Below are 22,547 nucleotides of genomic sequence, written 5' to 3' on the forward strand. Positions count from 1 at the left end.
CTGAAAAACTCTATGTCCTCCCAACTCTTTTCTTCCCTTAGGTGAAGACACGTAAAGAGGCCAACTACCAACATCCTGAAACAAACAGAACAGTGGCGACTTTTCATGTTTTATTAAAATACCAACCTACTAAAACCTGGTGCTAATCTGGTGCTCACTTTGCAATTATCTGGGCCCTTATGTTGACCTATTTATTAATACTTGAAACTATAGTTTTGTGAAACAAATTCCAAAGTGGCAGTTTACTAGGCTACCTTCCGTTTTTAACAAAGTGCAGTACAAAACTGCCTTGCTGGCTTTAGAGCAGCCCCTTGTTAGGGCACTGTGCCCCAGCAGAGGGCCAGGACGCCCTCAGAGTGACCGCGCCCAGGCCTGCCTGACACAATGGCTCCAGAGGCTGGGGCGGGGGCGGGGGGATGACGAAGGTAGGGGTGGTGGTGAACTTGGCTTGGCCAACTCTGCAAAGTGATCTCTGCCCACAGTTTGGTCTGCGGCAGTTCTAGATAAAACGCAGGGATAAAAATTCAAGCCAGGAAGTCTGGCTTCGACACACTTAACGGCACTGAGTAAAAAACCATAAATTAACTGAAATGGCAGGGACTACTCCTTTCTTACTACAAGAGGCAAGTGTGGAAAAAAACACTTGCCCTCAATGAGCATTATCTGATGCACCAAAGACTTTTCCTCAAAACAAAGTTGAGACTTTGTGGATGGATGGAAAGAAGCCCTGTGGGTGGGACACAATTGACGTTGTCCAGGCGGTAAAAGAAAACAGGGCTTCTAGAAACGTGCAAAATATCTACAGCTTCTGCATGACAAAAATTCAGCACAAGTACAAATTTTAGCTTTTCTAATTTCATCTTGCCTAAAGTCGTCCCAAAAAAGAGAGCCGTAAAATCAACTGGAAACGTAAACCTCAAATCCCAGACTTATGTCTTAAGGGTTGGAAGAAATAGTGAACTCTCCGGCTAAAAAGAGACATGGATTCGACAGTCTCACATAAGCAAAAGTCAGCGATTGCACATATACGGTAAAAACACTTGATCCTAGTTTTCACATGACATCACTGTGCCGAACGCAATTGTCCAGTCTAAACAGTGCTATCGTCACTACAAGCGATCGTCAGGGGCACACACAGCGGGCCCCAGGGTGAGAGGTTCATCTGGGATGCAGCATCGACAGCTGTAGGATCTGGGTCCCCCTTCCCCAAATTCCTGTTCTTGGTCACTGAAGGACGATGCGTTGTCCCTAAGCCAAGAGGCAGAGGCAGAACAGAAGCAGCCTGGGTGTAGTCTGGGCATGCTGCCAGGAGGAGAGCCACGTGTGTGTGCCCACATCAATTCTGAGACCCTACAGACAGCACAGCTTTCTTAGGAGCCCATTTTTCATAGAGGTGGCAGCGGGGTGGAGAAGTCTTAGGATTAAGGGCTGCTTTTTTTTTTTTTGTCAAGAAATTCATTCCCGTCACATGCATTAAAGCTGTATTCCAGACCCATCAATAAACCCTGGGGGAAGGGGGTGGAGGGAACCAGTGGCTTGAAATTCCAGACCTCAAAGCACCCAGAGGCCCAAGAGGAAAGAAGCCTTTCCCTTAGCAGGGCCAGACAAGAGCAGGGGAATGGAGCGTGGAGGGAGACAGTTTCTACACAAACACCCCACCCCCCACTTCACGGCTGTGTCAAGTAAACAGCAGCGACAGACAGCAGACACGAAGCACTGCCACTGTGCCTCATGACCACCACTCACAGAGCACCTGCCATACGTCACCTGCCCTGCCAGGCATTTGCTACGCACTATCTCGCTTAACTATAAGGGTCCTCATACAGCTGTTATTTTTACCCCCAGTTTTCAGGTAACTTCCCTATGGTCACATATCATAGAAGCGACAGAATCTGAATTTGGGCCCAGGTTTGTTGGGAGTCCGAAACTCTGAACTCACTTCTCCATTCCACAAAAATTAAATGTACTCTTCTTAAAACCTTTGAAAGGCCCTTTTTCTACCTGTAGGCTGTTGTTTGTTTTCAACCCACCTCTTAAAGCCGCCCCGCACGTGGGGTAGAACTGTGCGTCTTGCCCAATGGCCCTGCTTCTGGGATTACAGCTACTTGCCCACCAACATCACCCCCACGGTGAGGAAGGGTCCATCCTGTGAAATCCACTCCTCTCAGAAACCCACAGGAGAGGCACCCCGCCCTGGACATGATAGCACCCAGACAGGGGCTTTTGGAAGGACGGACAAACCCAACCCTGTGGCAACACCCGGCCTCATCCTTAAATCACCCAGAAGTCGCAGAGGCCGCGGGTTTCCTGGTTTCCCCCAACTTCATTTCCAAGGCAACAAGGGAGCAATTTCCCAGACGCAGAGTCAAGCGGGGATCGTAACCAGGCACGCCTTCTGTTTTTCACAATGTGCCAAAAGACTGACGAACATAAGAGGGTCTCTTCAACACGCTATTCGCCCTGCCACGCATAGTCTCATTCCCCTTTTGGTGGCTCACAAAGCCTGAGGGAAGCCCGCCGCCAGGCCCCCAGGACCACACAGGACACTGGGTGCCGAGGGATCCGTCTGCAGCTGGACTCCATCAAGGCCCCTGTGTGCCTTCCCACCTTCCTCAGCAGCCACGCTTTCTTCCGTCATTGGCTCCCAACCCTGGCTGCACATTGGAATCACCTGGGGAGTTTAAACGCTGTCAAGGACTGGGTCCCAGCCCCAGGGATTCTGATGTAATGGATCTGGGATGGGGCCAGGTCAGCTGCATTTTAAAAGTGCCCAGGCGATTCTAAGGTGCAGGCAGGATTGAGACACCCTAAGGAGGGAATCAGTGATTCTGCAGATGCTCAAGTTCGTCCCTCTGAACTTTCTCTGCATTCCTCAAACTGTCTGCACTTTTCCGACTCATTTCACCTGTAGCTCCTCTGTTACGGAACCAGGCTGGAACGCTGGCGGAGAAACTAAGCAGCACTCGGAGATCTTGGTGGATTGGAGATTTATTTAGCACCGGTGGGCCCAGAGGAGACCGTTTCTCCAAAGATCTGAGCCCCGAATGCAGGTGGGAAGGGCAATTTATAGCTGTCAGCTTCCGTATTCGTGGCGGGTTTTCGAGCGCGTGCGCGGCTAACAGGGCAAGAAGAACCCGGAAGAGGGGTCTCTAAGCCAGAGACCAGAGCTTGTTTTAGCCCCATCGGCCATCTTTGGCATACTTTATTCACTTCTCCAACATTCCCCCTGCTTTGATGCCTTTTAAAAAAACTTTTAGTAGTCATCACCTTTCAGTTTTACAGGTTGGTACTCTCGGAAGGCTAAGATACGTGTAGTAGTTTGGCAAGCAACAGTGTTTTCAATAAAACGTACCATGGCATTCAGTATACAGGGCCCGATGGATACAAGTAAAATTATGGAGAGAAGGGGCCCCTCCAGGGCAGGAAGCCAGGATGCCCAATCTGTGAGATTCCATCCTTCTTATTGATTGATACTTTCCTGTTGTCTACGTTGATTTTTTTTTTCTTTTTTTGAGTTCCTTAACCTTAGTTGTAACTGTTCCTGATTGGTTTACGAAATAGCAACATTCCTCCCCCAGAAAGATGCAGATCCCTCTTTTTTTCTGAAGTGACGAGGTGGAGGGACTTGCCGATTTTGGAGGGTCACTGCCGCCAGAGAGTTTATTTGGCTTTGTAAGGTTACCAGAGAATCTGCCACCCATCCCATGTCTTCATTTATCTCTTGAGATAGTCTATGGTATAGTCCTACGGATGAACTTATGCCCCCAATTCTGGTTCCTATTCCTGTCGCAATTCCTGCTCCTATCAGAACGGGTAGCAGGATTGCCTGTTTAGCCAGGGACTTGGGGCTAAAGGCTGTTAGGAACTGATCTTCAGTGGATACGGATACCTCTGGGGTTAGGAAGACGGAATAACATATCTGAGTCCAGTTGGCCTCTAAGCATTGGTAGACCGAATTAGAACACAGAGAGAACACCCCAGGGGTTGAACATAGGGTTCAAATATAACCTTCTTCTTTAAAGTTATATTTTTTGCACATAGAGAGGTACCATTCATACCTTCAGGGACTGTACAGGTTAGATTGTCGGCATTTGTGAGATGGACCCCAGTGGCCAGGGGTCCAATTAAGACAGAGGTGTTGGTTTTGAGATTTTCAGGAGCTTCCCAGGTCAAAAGGATGGGAGTGGCTAAGTGAGCCCTCCGGCTGAGGGGCAAGCACATCCAACAGGTTTGGGTGTGATTATGTATTTTATGGAGGACTTGTAGTGTTGGCCCAACGCTGGAGTGGGGAATTGGTAAGCATCGGATTGAGGGCTGAAAGGTTCAAACCCTGGTAGGCTGCCCAGGGAGCGGTTGCCTTTACGGCTTGTATTACCCCATCCTGGCTATCCTTTATAACTTTTTGAAGGGCCCTGTCTTGCACCCCTCCCCCGTCCGAGATCCCCCACTGAGGAAGGTAACTGTAGCAAGCTCGCTTCCCTCTCTGGAGGCCCTTGTAGTGACATGGGTTCCTGATATTTTGGGTTATCTCTACAGTCCAATACTTAGCCCTTGGGGCACTGGGTGACCGACAGAGAGTGGGTGTTTCTCCCTGGTAGCAATCTTTGTGGAGGGAGGTGAAGGTGCTGAATGCCCTTGACCCCCTTATTGTCATATAACAATCCTGGGGGCAAAGTGGGTAAGCGGCAGTTGTGAGGGTGAGAGACGATATCATAATATACAGGCAATACTTAATAATCTTCCCATCCAGAGGAGGTATGTGAGACCCAGCATGCATCTTTTTTTTTTTTTTTTTTAATTTTTTTTAACGTTTATTTATTTTTGAGACAGAGAGAGACAGAGCATGAACAGGGGAGGGGCAGAGAGAGAGGGAGACACAGAATCTGAAACAGGCTCCAGGCTCTGAGCTGTCAGCACAGAGCCTGACGCGGGGCTCGAACTCACGGACCGTGAGATCATGACCTGAGCCGAAGTCGGACGCTTAACCGACCAAGCCACCCAGGCGCCCCACCAGCATGCATCTTTTGTCCCATGTCTAGCTTGTTGATGCAGTCTCTATCAGCCCAACAGTAAGAAGTAAGATCAGGGCTATGACACCAGTAAGGGGCAAGGGCTGGCAGAGTTTCATCTGAACCCCTGGGCTTGGTCCATGGGTTGATTTCTCAAGCTTCTGCCATGTACAGGCCAGCCAGCTTCCGGGCTGTGGCTGGAGCAGGGCTGGAGGTCTCAGGGGCCAGTTTCCCTTTTGAGGGTCAGTTTAAGCAGGTTGACTGGATCTGGATCACTTCGCAGGTTGGGGGTTCTTCTGAGTTGGCCTTCTTAACTCTGGAGTGATAGACCCAAGGGGTGATACCTGAAACTTTAAGGGCTGTAGGAGTTGTTAGAATAACAGTATGAGGCCCAGTCCACTGTGGTTTAAGACGTTCCCTCTTTCAATCTTTGACCCATACAGAGTCTTCTGGCAGAAAGGGGTGAACGGGGGTCCCTAAGGAAATTGGGGCCTTCTCTATGGTGTATCTCTATAACTTGTTTAGGACTGCCCCCAAGGTCTGGAGCTGTTCTCTTATTCCCTTGTCTTCAATCTGGTGTAGGTCTCCTGGGAGTTTTTTTAAACATGGGGTGGGGGTCGCCCATATAATAACTCGAAAGGGGAGAATCCTAGTGCCCCAGGCGTGCATCGGGCACACAAGAGGGCCAGTGGTAGAAAATCTGGCCATGGGAGATTAGTCTTTTGGTGGAACTTAGCCAGGGTTTCCTTGGAGGGTGCAATTCATCTTTCCCTGAGCTCTGGGGTAAGCAGGTGTGCAGTTTCCAGGTAATGTTGAGGGACTTTGTCAGGGTTTGTATAATGTCTGCCACAAATGCAGGTCCCTTATCACTGTGTATGGTTAAGGGTAGGCCAAACCGAGGCACAATCTCCCGTAGAAGAGCTTTGGCCACCTCGCGACTCCGTTCCGTTCTGGTCGGGAATGCTTCGACCCATCCCAAATATGTGCAGATTATTACCAGAAGGCACCTGAATCCTTTATTTGGTTGTATGTCAGTAAAGTCCACCTCTGAGTCTTCGAAAGGGGCGGCCCCCATCCTTTGTGGGCCAGGCGGGGGCCGAGGGGCAGACTGAGCATTGTTTTTGGCACACGTTACACATTGTTCACGGACAGCTCGGCATAATGCTGGCAGCTGGCTGATACAGTAGGTCTTTTTGAGGAGGGCCTCTAGAGCAGTTTTTCCTTGGTGCCTGAGTTGGTGATATTCCTTCACTAGGTGTCTTCCCATAGATGACGGGACAAAGATGTGCCCATTTGGCATGACCCACCATCCCTCTTTGTTTAGTGTGCCTCCTTCTGTCGAGGCCCAACTTTTCTTCTCATTTGTATACAGGGGTGGGGAGACTTCCCTCTGGGGCGCGAGAGTCATAGTGTAGGTAGGAGCTTCGCCTGGGTCACCATAGGCGGCCACGCTCGCTGTTTTGTCAGCCAGGTGATTTCCTTGAGTTCTGGGGTTGTCTCCTTTCTGATGTCCCTTACAGTGTAGGATAGCTACCTTGTCTGGCAGCCATACAGCCTCAAGAAGCTTTAGTATTTAGTATTTTTGATAGTTTTCCCTGCAGCAGTAAAGAGGCCTTTTTCTTTATAGATGGCCCCATGTACATGCACAGTAGCGAAGGCATACCGGGAATCAGTGTAGATGGTAACTCATTTACCTTTGCTAAGGATGAGGGCTCAGGTTAAGGCTTACAGTTCAGCTAGTTGTGCCGACCATCCTTCCGGCAAGGCCTTGGCTTCCAGAACTTCGGTGGTTGTGGTTACTGCATATCCTGCTCTACGGCTGCCCTCTTGTAAATAGCTGCTCCCATCACTGAACAGGGTGATCTCCGGGCTTGTTATAGCCTGGTCTTGGAGGTCCAGGCGGCTGGTGTAGACTTCATCCACTACTTGGGAACAGTCATGGTCAGGTTCTCCCTCCTCCGTGGGAAGGAAGGTGGCTGGGTTTGGTGTTCTTACTGTTTCAAGAGTGACCCTTGGGTTTTCATAGAGAAGGCCTTGATATTGTGCCAGCCGAGAATTGGAGAGAAAACTAGATCACTGGGTGCTCATCAGGGACATGACCGCGTGTGGGACGTTAACATTAAGTGTTTGTTCCAGTGTGAGTTTGTCCGCCTCCTTGATGAGCAGGACTGTGGCTGCCAGCACTCTGAGGCACGGTGGCCATCCTGCAGCCACAGGATCAAGTTTTTTTGATCCAGGTAGGCTACTGGCCTCTCTCCAAGTTTGGAGAGAAGATCCCAGCCCAGGAGAGGAATCAGGCAGCCAGGTAAGTAGAAGAACTCATGTCGGACCTTGTGACCCCCAAGTTCACATTGTCGAGCTTGACAGAAGGGCTACTGTATTGCCTGTGTCCTAGTAGCCCCAAGCATGGTTGCTGTTTTTTGGCTGAAAGGGGCCACCGGGGAAGTGACAACCAAGTGTTGAGCCCCAGTGTCAACCATGAAAGTTATTGTTCGGCCCCCTACTTTTTTTTTTAATTTAATTTTTTAAATTTACATCCAAATTAGTTAGTATATGTTGCAACAGTGATTTCAGGAGTAGATTCCTTAAGCCCCTTACCCATTTAGCCCATCCCCCCTCCCACAACCCCTCCAGTAACCCTCTGTTCGTTCTCCACATTTAAGAGTCCCTTATGTTTTGTCCCCCTGTTTTTATATTATTTTTGTTTCCCTTCCCTTATGTTCATCTGTTTTCTCTCTTAAAGTCCTCATATGAGTGAAGTTACATGATATTTGTCTTTCTCTCACTAATTTCACTTAGCATAATACCCTCCAGTTCCATCCATGTAGTTGCAAATGGCAAGATTTCATCCTTTTTGATTGCCGAGAAATACTCCATTGTATATATCTATACCACATCTTATTTATCCATTCATCCATCGATGGACAGTTGGGCTCTTTCCAAACTTTGGCTATTGTTGATAGTGCTGCTATAAACATGGGGGTGCATGTGTCCCTTTGAAATAGCACACTTGTATCCCTTGGATAAATACGTAGTAGTGCAATTGCTGGGTCGTAGGGTAGTTCTATTTTTAATTTTTTGAGGAACCTCCATACTGTTTTCCAGAGTCGCTGCACCAGCTTGCATTCCCACCAACAATGCAAAAGAGATCCTCTTTCTCCACATCCTCACCAACATCTGTTGTTGCCTGAGTTGTTCATGTTAGCCATTCTGACAGGTATAAGGTGGTATCTCATTGTGGTTTTGATTTGTATTTCCCTGAGGATGAGTGATGTGGAGCATCTTTTCATGTGTCGGTTGGTCATCTGGATGTCTTCTTCGGAGGAGTGTGTATTCATGTCTTTTGCCTATTTCTTCACTGGATTATTTATTTTTTGGGTGTTGAGTTTGATAAGTTCTTTATAGATTTTGGATACTAATCCTTTACCTGATATGTCATTTGCAAATATCTTCTCCCATTCTGTTGGTTGCCTTTTAGTTTTGCTGATTGTTTCCTTTACTGTGCAGAAACTTTTTCTTTTGATGAGGTCCCAATAGTTCATTTTTGCTTTTGTTTCCCTTGCCTCCAGAGACGTGTTGAGTAAGAAGTTGCTGTGGCCAAGATCAAAGAGGTTTTTGCCTGCTTTCTCCTCGAGGATTTTGATGGCTTCCTGTCTTACATTTAGGTCTTTCATCCATTTTGAGTTTATTTTTGTGTATGGGGTAAGAAAGGGGTCCAGGTTCATTCTTCTGCATGTCGTTGTCCAGTTTTCCCAGCACCACTTGCTGAAGAGACCGTCTTTATTCCATTGGATATTCTTTTCTGCATTGTCAGAGATTAGTTGGCCATATGTTTGTGGGTCCATTTCTGGGTTCTCTATTCTGTTCCACTGGTCTGAGTGTCTGTTTTTGTGCCAGTACCATACTGTCTTGAGGATTACAGCTTTGTGGTACAGCTTGAAGTCTGGGATTGTGATGCCTCCTGCTTTGGTTTTCTTTTTCAAGATTGCTTTGGCTATTCGGGGTCTTTTCTGGTTCCATACAAATTTTAGGATTGTTTGTTCTAGCTCTGTGAAGAATGCTGGTGTTAGTCTGATAGAGATTGCACTGAATATGTAGATTGCTTTGGGTAGGATCGACATTTTAACAACATTTGTTCTTCCTATCTAGGAGCATGGAATCTTTTTTCCATTTTTTTGTGTCTTCTTCAATTTCTTTCATAAGCTTTCTATGGTTTTCAGTGTATACATTTTTCACCTCTTTGGTTAGATTTATTCCTAGGTATTTTATGGTTTTTGGTGCAATTGTAAATGGGACTGATTCCCTGATTTCTCTTTCTGTTGCTTCATTGTTGGTGAATAGGAATGCAACCGATTTCTGTGCGTTGATTTTATATACTGCAACTTTGCTGAATTCATAAATCGGTTCTAGCAGTTTTTGGCAGGATCTTTTGGGTTTTCCATATAGAGTCTCCTCCTGGGTGGTCTGGATGACTTTTATTTCTTTGTGTTGTCTGACTGCAGAGGCTAAGACTTCCAATACTATGTTGAATAACAGTGGTGAGAGTGTACATCCCTGTCTTGTTCCTGACCTTAGGGGGAAAGATCTGATTTTCCCCATTGAGCATGATATTAGCATTGGGTCGTTCATATGTGGCTTTTATGATCTCGAGGTATGATCCTTCTATCCCTACTTTCTTGAGGGTTTTTATCAAGAAAGGATGCTGTATTTTGTCAAATGCTTTCTCTGCATCTATTGAGAGGATCATACAGTTTTTGTCCTTTCTTTTATTGACATGATGAATCATGTTAATTGTTTTGAGAATATTGAACCAGCCCTGAGTCCCAGGTATAAATCCCACTTGGTCATGGTGAATAATTGTTTTAATGTATTGTTGGATCTGGTTGGCTAATATCTTGTTGAGGATTTTTGCATCCATGTTCATCAGGGAAATCGGTCTATAGTTCTCCTTTTTTAGTGGGGTCTCTGGTTTTGGAATCAAGGTAATGCTGGCCTCATAGAAAGAGTTTGGAAGTTTTCCTTCCATTTCTATTTTTTGGAACAGCTTCAAGAAAATAGGTGTTAACTAAATGTTTGGTAGAATTCCCCTGGAAAGCCATCTAGCCCTGGACTCTTGTTTTTTTGGGAGATTTTTGATTACTAATTCTATTTGTTTACTGGTTATGGGTCTATTTCTTCCTATTTCAGTTTTGCTAGTGTATACGTTTCTAGGAATTTGTCCATTTCTTCCAGATTGCCCATTTTATTGGCATGTAATTGCTCATAATATTCTCTTATTGTTTTTATTTCTGCTGTGTTGGTTGTGATCTCTCCTCTTTCATTCTTGACTTTACTTATTTGGGTCCTTTCCTTTTTCTTTATGATCAAACTGGCTCGTGGTTTATCAATTTTGTTAATTCTTTCAAAGAACCAGCTTCTGGTTTCATTGATCTGTTTTGTTTTGGTTTTGGTTTTGGTTTTGATAGCATTAATTTCTGCTCTAATCTTTATTATTTCCTGTCTTCTGCTGGTTTGGGGTTTTATTTGCTGTTCTTTTCCCAGCTCTTTAAGGTGTAAGGTTAGGTTGTGTATCTAAGATCTTTCTTCCTTCTTTAGAAGACCTGGATTGCTATATATTTTCCTTTTATGACCGCCTTTGCTGCATCCCAGAGGTTTGGGGTTGTGGTGTTATCATTTTCATTGGCTTCCATGTACTTTTTAATTTCCTCTTTAACTTCTTAGTTGTCAGCCCCCTACTTTCATTTTGACTGTGGGCTCATGCAGCCCAGAGAGAAAAAGCCCGGTCCCCCTCAGTCCGATTCTATCCTGGCCAGACTAACGAGGTTCTCTCCTCGAGGTTCTTCCCGATATTGGCTGGGTTTTGAGGGCCCCTTCCAATTTGGACATTCATTCTTCCACTGTCCCTTCTCTTTGCAGTATACACATTGGTCCTTTGCTAAGGGGGCTCTGGGCTTCCCCTCTTTTGGTGGTTGGGGTCTTCCCATCTTTGCAGTGTCTGTTTCTTTTAGTGTTGCTGTGAGAAGAGTGGCCTTCTCTTTTAGTCTCTCTGCTTCTCTTTCGGCTGTGACTTCTCTGTTTACGAAAACTTTATTGGCGACCTCTATCAGCTGAGTGATATTCATCCCAGCAAAGCCCTCTAACTTCTGGAGTTTTCTTCTGATATCTGGGGCAGCCTGTGCCACAGAGGAGGTATTTACCATTTGTTGACTTTCTGGTGCCCCATGGTCAAACGGGATGTATGCATGGTATGCCTACATAGTTTTTTGCAGTAGTCTCTGGGAGACTCCCCAGGCTGCTGTGTGACTGACGATATTTTAGTCATGTCCATGGGCTTTTTCGTTCCAGCTCGGATTCCCCAAAGGAGGGTTTCCTGATATCACCAGATATGGCCTTGTCCTTCTTCTGTCGTGAAATCTCATGTTGGGCGTTCTTCAGGCACAGCAGCTTGAGCCCAGACAGCAGGGTCATTGATCCCTGGAGGTGTGTGATTTTTTTAGATACTGTCGTGTTTCTATTCTTCTTCTTTTTTCTGTATTAAACAGAGTATGGAGTAACTGTTGACAATCTTCCCAAGTCGGTCGGTGGGTCTGGAAGAGGGACTCCATCAAGTCGACTGTTGCTTGTGGCTTCTCAGAGTATGATGGAGTGTTGTGTTTCCCATTGAGGAGGTTGGTTGTAGAGGAAGGTTGATAATACATCATGGAACGGCTGGCTGGACTGTTCCATCCTCATTCTGTCTTTCAGGCTCTCTTGTCTCCCTTACAGGCATTTGGAGAGTGTCAGGTCTGGGTCTGGGACACAGTCTGGCTGCTGGCCCTGGTTGGGGAGGGTTCTCCGGGTCTGGGAGTAGAGGAGAGATGGGCGGCACGTCTGTCCGTCCGGTGGAGGAGAGACAGACAGAGGAGGAGTTTCAAGCTTAGGGTCAGCGGGGAGGGAGCCCGGTGAGTCATAAGGTGGTGGAAAGACGGGATCTTCCTCCAGGTCTCCTGAAAACACTAGGGGAACAGTAGGTTGCTTCTTTGGTTTCCTGGGTGAGTCTCTTGATAAGGCAGCTAAAACCTTTGCCTGACTCTGCTTGCTATGGATGAATCGCACCCAAGGCGGAGGATTGGGCAATTTCAAGCCAGAAGTCAATGTATGGAAATTGATCAGGGTGACCTGGGTTCCCAGTGACCATCAGCCAAACCCACTACGCCACTGGAGCATCTAATGTCCCTTCCGGGGGCCATCCTACATTGAACACGGGCCATTCTAGTTCACAAAAGGTCCTTAACTTCCTGGGTGTCATTTTCACCCCATAATTGCCTGAAAATCCCTTTTAACAATGTTTTCAGCATGACCTCTAAAATCATAGGCTTATTCTGTTTGGATCCCATTATTAATTCCTTTCTTGTGTTCAGTGTGGAGGAGACAGACAAAGGGAGGGTATCCCGTCAAATGAGAGGACCAATCAGATACTCCACTGGTCACGTTCAGGAGGGAAACTTTAGGTGAGGCTTGGCCGAAGTGGACTCAGCTTTGTGACTTGCGATCGGAGTCTAATCCAATGCCACCCTGGACCGTATGCCTTTCACCGCCACACAGGTGAGCCCACTCAGACTCCATAGACTTTTGGGGACCTTAAGGGTGCCCGTCAGTGGAGCTACAAACTCAAACTCAACTGGCAAGTCTGGCCGAGCCACACATTCACACACACATACACACCAGAGGCTATTACATTCCCTCCCACAAATTTTTCTACCTGTGAGACCACTAAGGTCTCTGGGGAGTGATCAGGTCCCCCTTCCATCCTTTTGGGTGGGCCTGACTACTTTGGGGCCCTGGCCTTACCGGTTCCAACATCCTGTTCAGGTCCTCACCCACCAGGTCTCTTTGAGTCCCACAAGAATGAGGGAGCAGGCCGGTGGGAGGCGACCAAACAGGAGACTGCCGAAATCCAGGCAGGACGCCCATTCTCCTTTGCGATCCCTCGTTCCATCACCGCCTAGCCGTTTTCCCAAACCAGTGGCAACAACGGGCCAGAGCAGTTGGGTTTCCCAGTCAGGGAACCAAATATGTTACAGAACCAGGTTGCAACACTGGCAGAAAAACCAAGCGGCACTTGGAGATCTTGGTGGATCAGAGATTTATTTAACACCGGCGGGCTCAGAGGAGATCCTTTCTCCAAACAGCTGAGCCCCCAGTGCAAGTGGGAAGGGTAATTTATAGTTGTCAGCTTCTGTATTCCTGGCAGGTTTTCGCGCCTGCGGCAAGAAGAACCCAGAAGAGGGGTCTCTAAGCTAGAGACCAGAGCTCAGTTTAGTCCCGGTGAGCCATCTTTGGCGCGGTACTTCATTTATTTCTCCAACACTTCCAGGGGAGCTTTGCATACTGCCCACAAACAGTACCCCTTCTCTCTGAGCCTCCTCGCTCAAGGCGCGCAAGATCCCCAGGAAACTTCCCTGAGCGAAGCACCCCCAGCCGCGGGAACTTACTTGGGTTTCACGTGTAGAGACTTCACAACAGCTGGGAACCGGGGCGAGAGCCAGGTGCGCAGGGGAGCGCCGAGGCCGGGGAGCCACCAGCCAGGAGAGCGCGGAAACCCGGGAGCGGCGAGCCGGAGGAGCGCGGAGACCGGGAAGCCGCGAGCTGGGGGAGCGCGGAGACCCGGGAGCGGCGAGCCCGGGGACCGGAGGCGCGGAGACCCGGGAGCGCCGGGGAGCTCACAGCACCAGCAGCTGCGGGAAGCGCTGGGCGGGTGCAGCCTTGCGCCCCGGCCCGGAACGGGAACTGGACGGGAGGGCACTTGCGGCCGCGCCTGCCTGCCTCGCCTGGCAGAGCAGAGGGGCGGAGGCGGTGCCGGCCGGACGGGGCGGGGTCGGCGCTGGGGCCGCCGGCTTGCGGGAAGTCTGGAGACGCGGCGCACAGAAAAGTGGCCGCGGGCAGCCCCAAGGCGCGCTCCGCGCCGGCCGAGAGCTGCCAGCCGCGGGCAGGGCCGAGTGGGCAGGCGGGAGAGTTGGCCCGGGGGTGACACTCTTGGGAACTCTTTGCGCCACGGTGGCCGCGAGTCCAGACCCTCCCCTTAATAGTATCAACCCAGATCCTGCAACCAGAGGCAAATCCTGGGCAAGACGGTGAAACTCTCGTTAAAATGGACACGTGCGCCTGGATGAAAACTAGCTTGGAAGAATCAAACTTTTTACGACAGAGCATATACGTAGATTTATACTTTAAAAATTTTTTGTTTATTTATTTACGTATTTAATGTTTTCTTTATTTCTGAGCGAGACAGAGCATGAACTGAGTAGGGGCAGAGAGAGGGGAACAGAGGATCCGAAGCAGGCAACGTGCTGACAGCAATGAGCCCCATGCGGGCTGGAACTCGGGAGTGAGATCATGACCTCAGCGAGGCCTGGCCCTCAAACGAGCCACCCAAGCGCCTCTAGATTTATACTTTTTAAAATCTAAGTCTTTCTTTCCGTTCTTAAATCTTTTCTTGACGGTGTACATTTTATACTGTATACATTAATCAGTGATGACTCATAAAGTAGTTTTTAAACACACTAATAAGTTTCCAATAAAATATTTTTAAACGTTTTAAATGGAGAACGTCTACATAAAGCATACCTATAAAAAGTGGTCATTCACATTAAAATACATTCGGCCACGTGACCACTAATATGCATGAATATTTAAGTTCCTATCAAAGGGCTGCCTTCTGAGAGAAGTATGTTCATAACTCAAAAGTAAAACTTCGCAGGGTCGCCTGGGTGACTCAGTCGGTGGGGCCTCCAACATGGGCTGAGATCGTGATTTCCCAGTCGGTGAGCTGGGCCCCCAGACTGGCTCTGTGCTGAGAGCTCAGAGCCGGGAGCCCTGTTTCAGATTCTGTGTCTCCCTCTCTCTCTGCCCCTCCCCTGTTCATGCTCTGTCTCTCTCTGTCTCAAAAATAAATAAACGTTAAAAAAAATTAAAAAAAAAAAAAGTAAAACTTTGCAAAAATAAAATTGATGGGATACAAAGTACAACTTGTAAGGACCAACATGAAGACAACATACTAATCCTTTCAGTTTACCCTTGTTGTAACCTCTGGTAGAAAATTTTTAAAAATTCTCTGTTCTTCTCCGATTCTGATATGTATCTTCCATGACTTTTAAACTCTCGTATTTCCCATATACTGCTTCTGTGGCTGCATTCTGAGTAACTTCATTTCCGTCTTACCATTCCCCAATTATTTTGCAGATATTTTGTAGAGGTGTGCAGACCTCGCAAGAGCTGGGAGCCCATCTGCTCTTTAACCCATCTGTGGTAGGCAGAATGGTGCACATCCCTCCCACCCACCCCCACCGCCCCCATAATGTTCACGTCCTACACGTGGAAACTCTGAATATGAAAAGCAGAATTAAGGTAGCAGATGGAATTTAGGGTGCTAATCAGCTAACGTTGAGCTGGGAAAATTATGGTGGATTATCCAGGTGAGTCTTATGTAGTCATAGGGGTCCATAAAAATGAAGTGGGAGACGGAAAAAGGAGAATCAGAGAGATGGTAACCAGAGAAGGATGTGGCCTGATGTTGCTGGCTTTGAAGATGGAGGAATAGGGTTCTGAGCCAAGGACCAAGGTGGTTTCTAGAAGCTGTAAAGGCAACAAAATAGATTCTTCCATTGAGCCTCGAAAGGAACAGTCTTGCTGACACTTTGATTTTGGCACAATGAGACTCATTTCAGACTTCTGACCTCCAGAACTGTAAAATAATGAATTTGTGTTGTTTTAAGCCACTAAATCTATGGTAACTTGTTACAGCAGCAATAGAAGACCAATATACCATCACTTAAGTTCTTACTGTTAACAATATATTTACTTTCTCAACATCATGGTTCTATTTCTAGTACTCTTGGTCATTTTTTAAACCTTTTTAATGGTTATTTTTTTGAGAGACAGAGAGAGACAGAGCCCGAGCAGGGGGCAGAGAGAGAAGGAGACACAGAATCTGAAGCAGGCTCCAGGCTCCAAGATGTCTGCACAGAGCCCAATTACAGGGCTTGAACCTATGAACTGTGAGATCATGACCTGAGCAGAAGTCAGACGCTCAACAGACTGAGCCGTCCAGGTGCCCCTCTAGTTTTCCAATAGTCTCCTGTTCTTTGCTAATTCCATCACTTGTTCTTTCTTTTCTTTCCTTCCTCCCTTCCTCCCTCTCGCTCCCTCCCTCCCTCTCTCTCTTTCTCTCTCTCTTCTTTCTCTCTCTCCTTCTCTCTCTCTCTCCCTCTCTTTCTCTCTTTCTTTGTTTTCTTTCTCTCTCTCCCTCTTTCCTTCCTTCCTTCCTTCCTTCCTTCCTTCCTTCCTTAGTGGTGGGTTGGGCAGAGGAAGAGAAAGAATCCCAAACAGGCTCCATGCCCAGCACAGAGCCCGATGTGGCTCTCCAGCCCACAACTGTGAGGTCATGACCTGGGTGGAAATCAGAAGTTGGGTGCTTAACTGACTGGGCCACCCAGGTGCCCCAAATGCCATCACTTTAAAAAATACATAGTTATTTTTTGTTTTGTTTTTCATTAAAATCTTTATTTTGAGATAATTACAAATTCACGTGCAGCTGGAAGAAATAATGCAGAGAGATCCATTTACCCTTAACCCAATTTCTCCCAATGGTAGTATATTCCAGAATTACAGTGCAAGATCACAACCAGGGCATTGGCACTGATACGGTCAAGATACAAAACATTTCCATCATTACAAAGATGCCTCATGTTGCATTAAATCACCATTAAATCACCTTTGCACCTTTGTGTGGGTCTGGTTCTGGGTTCTGTTCCATTGATCTATGTGTTTATCCCTTTGCCAGTACCATATAGTCTTGAAATGATTCTTCTCATTTTATTCTTCTTTTTCAAAATTGCTTTACCTACTCTAGTTCCTTTGACTTTCTACATAATTTTTTTTGTTTAATTTTTAATTTTTTTATTTTAGACAGGGGGAGGGGCAGAGGGAGAGAGAATCTCAAGCAGACTCCATGCCCATCACAGAGCCCAACACAGGTCTGGATCGCATGACCATGAGATCATGACCTGAGACAAAATCCAGAGTCAGACACTTAACTGACTGAGCCACCCAGGTGCGTCATAATAAATTTTGGAAAATAATCTGGCTGGGACTTTTATGGGAATTGTTTTAAACCTGTACCAGAGAGAACTGACATCTTTACTGTGTTGAGCCTTCCAATCCATGAACATGGTATGTCGCTCCATTTATTTAGATCTTTGATTTCTTTCATCAGTGTTTTTTCATCTTCAGCATATGAGGCTTACATATGCTTTGTAAGATTTACACTTAAGTATGTCATTTTTTAAAAAAATCAATTGTATATGTCGCAGGTAAGAATGTAAAACGGTTCAGCCAATGTGGGAAATAGTTTGATGGTTCCTCAAAAGGTTAAACAGAATTACCATATGATCCAGCAATTCCACTCCCAGGAATAAACCCCCCCAAAGCTGAAAAAAGATACTCAAGTTCTTGGAAAATAGTGGACTCAGTGAGATCCTAAGCTTACCTTGTCCCATGGGCACACCTAGAAAACAGCCACGTCAGTGCATCCAATCCAGAAAATGACCTGAAGACTGAGAGAACAGACATTCCACAGTTAATTGTAGAGATGATACATCAAAAAAGATAGGAGGAGCAGAGACAGGCTTGAGAACCAAAGTCCCAAGGAAACTAACCATAAATAGGAGGGATACCACAAGCATGGAGAACGGAAAGAAGCAGACCCTACCTTAGGTACTCTAGATATGGGGGACCTGCACTTAGACGATGAGTCCCCATAACATTTGGCTTTGAAAACCAGCGGTGCTTAACTTCATGAGTCTTTATAACCAGAGGGGCTTAACTCCAAGTACTTTAAAAATCAACAGGCTGGAGGGTGATAGGAAACAGTACTCACTCTTAAAGAGACAGCATAACAAGAAGCCCCAATGAGACACAGCATAGAGACAGCAATTTGAAAAGCACCTGGGGTGTGCCCAAAGGAGGTTGATTTACTCATCCTAGAAGGTGTGCTGGAGGGGCAGGGATCTTTAGACTTCTCTAAGAACCAAAGAGCTGGCAGGAACCATTTCTCTCCACCTTCCCTTCAGTCTAGATAGCCAGACATCAGCAGGAAATAGCACCAACACTCTCCATCTACCTTGTTCATACCACATGACCCACCCCTACATTCTCCTGCAGATCTGCCCCATCCAACCTGCCCCATTAGGTAGGAGTCTCTCCAAAGAAGCTCCTGCTACATCTCATCCTGAAAGCAGCCCCTGCAAGACCATCGTCACTCCAAAGTGACTCCTGCCCAGAGAGAAGGGAAGATAACAACACACACCAGGATACTCACAATCCCAGAAGCCCAACATTATAACTGGCAGTGTAGAGAGAGTGCCCCGCTGATCAGTGCATCTGCAGCCCCTGCAGGCATCTGGCTTGATGTCTGGCCAACCCACCAACAAAAGCCTCTCGTGGGATGAGGCAAGAAAATGCACCTTGCAGTTTGGTGCTACTGCAGCCCCAGAAAATGGGCTGAGGACAGGCATCTGGTCTGATTGCTGCCACCACCCCACTACAAGCCCATGACAGTCTCAGACTGACCCCTTAACAGCACAGTGATCAAACCTGGCCCACAACAGACAAGGTGACAACTGGACTGTAGGCAAACAAGGATCTGCCACAATGGTAGAGCACACAAAACTCACACAGGAGACACCCTGAAGTGCTTGGTTCTGGTGAGGAGGGGACATTGTGCTATAGGGTACTACAGGAACTCTTCTTCATAAGGTCACTCCTTTCAAGTTCAGGAGATGTAACTGACTTTCCTAATACATAAAAACAAACATGAGAGTTAGACAAAATGAAGAGACAGAGGAATATGTCCCAAAGGAAAGAAAAGGACAAAACCACAGCAAAAAAGCTAAATGAAATGGAGATAAGCAGTATGCCTGATTAAGGATTCAAAGTAATGGTCATAAAGATACTAGACTTGAGGAGCCTGGGTGGATCAGTTGGTTAAGCATCTGACTTTGTTTCAGGTCATGATCTCATGGTTCATGGGTTCGAGCCCCACGTTGGGCTCTTTGCTGACAGCTCAGAGCCTGGAGCCTGCTTCAGATTTTGTCTCCCTCTCTCTGCCCCTCCCCCCCACACACACTCTGTCTCACTCTGTCTCTCAAAAATAAATAAATATATTTTTTAAAAAAGATACTTATTGGACTTGAGAAAAGAGTGGAGGACCTCAGTGAGACCCTTTACAAAGAGATAAAAATATAAAAAAGAACCAACTGGAGATGAAGAACTCAATAACTGAAATTAAAAATATACAAGATGGAAACAATAGTAGAGTAGAAAAAGCAGAAGAATGGATCAGCAACCTGGAGGACAGAGTAATGGAAAACAATCAAGCTGTACAGCAAAAACAAAAAAGAATAATAAAAAAATAACAATAGGTTAGGGGGATTCAGAGACACCATCAAGTGTAATAACATTCACACTATAGGGGTCCCAGAAGGAGAAGATAGAGAAAAGGGGGCAGAAATTTTATTTTTAAGAAATAATAGCTAAAAATTTCCCAACAAAATCAACCCAAGGAGGTCCACACCAAGACAGGAAATAATGAAAATGGCAAAAAGCAGTGATTAGGAGAAAAATTTTAAAGCAGGAAGAAAAAAGAAAACAGTTACATATAAGAGGAACCCCCATAAGGCTATCAGCCGATTTTTCAGCAGAAATTTTGCAGGACAGAAGGGAGTGGCATGACATATTCAAAGTGCCTAGCATTGATAGCAAGCTTATCATTCAGAATAGAAGGAGAGGGGCGCCTGGGTGGCGCAGTCGGTTAAGCGTCCGACTTCAGCCAGGTCACGATCTCGCGGTCCGTGAGTTCGAGCCCCGCGTCAGGCTCTGGGCTGATGGCTCGGAGCCTGGAGCCTGTTTCTGATTCTGTGTCTCCCTCTCTCTCTGCCCCTCCCCCATTCATGCTCTGTCTCTCTCTGTCCCAAAAATAAATTTAAAAAAAAAAAAAAAAAAGTTGAAAAAAGAATAGAAGGAGAGATAAAGAGTTTCCCAGACAAAGAAAAGTTAAAGGAATTCATCACCACTAAACCAATCTTATAAGAAACATTAAACAGAATTATTTTATTTATTTTGAGAGAGAGAGTGAAAGCAGGGGAGGGGCAGAGAGAGAGAGAGGGAGAGAGACCACAGAGCCTAACGTGGGGCTCGAACTCACAAACCATGACATCATGATCTAAGCCAAAACCAAGAGTAGATGCTTAACCGCCTGAGCCACCCAGGCATCCCTAAATGGAATGTTTTTTAAAAAATTCCTTAAGTAATCACTATACTCAACATGGGGCTCTAACTCACTACCCTGAGATCAAGAGTTGCATGCCACCGGGCACCCCTAAATGGATTCTTTGAGTGGAAAGAAAAGGCCATAATGAGGAATAAGAAAATTATGAAAGGAAAACATTTCACAGGAAACTACATACATAATAAAAGTAGTAGATCAATCACATATAAAACCACTACAGAGGTAAAAGGACAAAAGCAGTAAAATCAATTATATCTATAAAAATTAGTCAAGGGATTCACAAAACAAAAGGATGTAAAGTGTGGTATCATACACATAAAATGGGTGAGGGGAGTAAAAATACAGTGCTTTTAGAATATGTTCAAATTTAAGTGACCATCAACTTAATATAGACTGCTATATACATAAGATGTTATATATGACCCTAATGATAACCACAAATCAAAGAAATAAAGAGAAAGAAATCCAAGCACATCACTCAAGAAAGCCATCAAACCACAAGTGAAGAGAGCAAGAGAAGAAAGGAACAGAGAAGAACTGCAAAAATGACCACAAGACAAGTAACAAAATGGCAACAAGTACATATCTATTAATAACTACTTTGAATATAAATGGACTAAATGCTCCAATCAAAAGACATAGGGTGATAGAATGGATAAAAAAGCAAGGCTTATCTATATCTTGCCTATAAGAGACTTGCTTCACACCTAAAAAGACATGCAGATTGAAAGTGAGGGGATGGAGAGGTGCCTGGGTGGCTCAGTCAGTTAAGCATCCAACTTCGGCTTGGGTCATCATCTCACAATTGGTGGGTTTGAGCCCCATGTCAAGCTCTGCACTGGCAGAGCCTGCTTGGGATTCTCTCTCCCTCTCTCTCTGCCCCTCCCTTCTCTCTCTCAATCTCTCTCTCTCTCCCTCCCCCTCTCCCTCTCTACCCAAAATAAATAAATAAACATTTAGAAAAAAAAGAAAGTGAAGGAATGGCAAAATATTTACCATGCAGACGGAAGTGAAAAGAAAGCTGGGTTAGTAATGCTTACATTGGACAAAACAAAAACTGTAACAAGAGACAGAGAAGGAGTGATGAAGGGAACAATCCAACAAAAGAATATAACAATTGTAAATATTTATGCACTCAATATGAAAGCACCTAAATACATAAAGCAACTATTAGCAGACATAAAGGAAGCAGACATAAAGGAAGAAATTGACAGTAATCCAATAATAGTCAGGGACTTTAACACCCCACTTACAGCAAGAGATAGGTCATCCAGATAGAGAATTAACAAGGAAACAGTGACTTTGAATGACATTTTGGACCACATGGACCTAACAGATACATTCAGAACATTCCATCCCAATACAGCAGAATACACATTCTTTTCAAGTGCACATGAAACATTCTTCAGAATAGATCACTTTTTAGGCCACAAAACAAATCTCAATAAATTTAAAAAGATTGAAATCATATCATGCATCTTTTCTGACCACAGTGATATTTAACTAGAAATCAATCATAAGAGGGGCACCTGAGTGGCTCATTTGGTTAAGCATCTGACTCTTGATCATAGCTCAGGTCTTGATCTCAGGATCATGAGCGAACTCTGTGTTAGGCTCCACAGTGCACATGGAGCCTACTTCAAAAAAAAAAAGCAATCCAAGAAAAAATCTGGAAAGAACACAAATACATAAAGACTAAATAACATGCTACTAAACAGTGAATGGGTCAATCAAGAAATCAAAGAGGAAATCAAGTCATGAGACAAATGAAAGTAAAACCACAATTGTCCAAAATCTTTGAGATGCAGCAAAAGCTAAGAGGGAAGATTATAGCAATACAGGTGTACCTCAAAAAGCAAGGAAAATCTCAAATAAACAACCTAACCATATACCTAAAGGAGCTAGAAGAATAAGAATAAATAAAGTCCAAGGCCATTAAAATGAAGGACATAATAAAGATGAGAGTAGAAATAAATGAAATAAAGATTAAAAAAATAGAACAGACAAATGAAACCAGGAGCTGGTTCTTTGTTTGTTCGTTTTTAAGTAAGCTCTAGGCCCAATGTGGGGTTTGAACACATGACCTTGAGATCAAGAGTCACATGCTCTACTGACTGAGCCAGCTAGGCATCCCAGGAACTGGTTCTTTAAAAGATCAACAAAATTGATAAACCTTTAGCCAGACTCATCAAAAAGAAGAAAGAGGACTCAAA

General features: G+C 45.6%; 1 protein-coding gene and 1 long non-coding RNA gene across 6 annotated transcripts in view; both read right to left on the reverse strand.

Annotated features, from left to right (window-relative positions):
• NOD1 (nucleotide binding oligomerization domain containing 1) overlaps positions 1-13,819 on the reverse strand; it is a 77,102-nt gene extending 63,283 nt beyond the window's left edge. For 4 of the 5 annotated variants that reach the window (XR_013553162.2, XM_078440914.2, XM_078440924.2 and 1 more), the window contains exon 1: positions 13,484-13,819. The gene's annotated coding sequence lies outside the window, so the exon portion shown is untranslated. The remainder of the gene's footprint in view (positions 1-13,483) is intronic. The other variant, XM_078440904.2, reaches the window with a different exon arrangement.
• Positions 13,820-14,251: 432 nt separating this feature from the next.
• On the reverse strand, positions 14,252-19,808 carry LOC132679349 (uncharacterized). Its single transcript, XR_009610106.2, has 3 exons — positions 18,722-19,808; positions 17,536-17,602; positions 14,252-15,732 (listed from the first exon to the last, which is right to left on the reverse strand). It is a non-coding gene; the product is annotated as an uncharacterized LOC132679349 (long non-coding RNA).
• Between the last annotated feature and the right edge of the window lie 2,739 nt (positions 19,809-22,547).

Source organism: Panthera onca, chromosome A2 (assembly GCF_046562875.1).
Source record: "Panthera onca isolate mPanOnc1 chromosome A2, mPanOnc1 haplotype 2, whole genome shotgun sequence".
NCBI classification, from domain to species: domain Eukaryota; kingdom Metazoa; phylum Chordata; class Mammalia; order Carnivora; family Felidae; genus Panthera; species Panthera onca.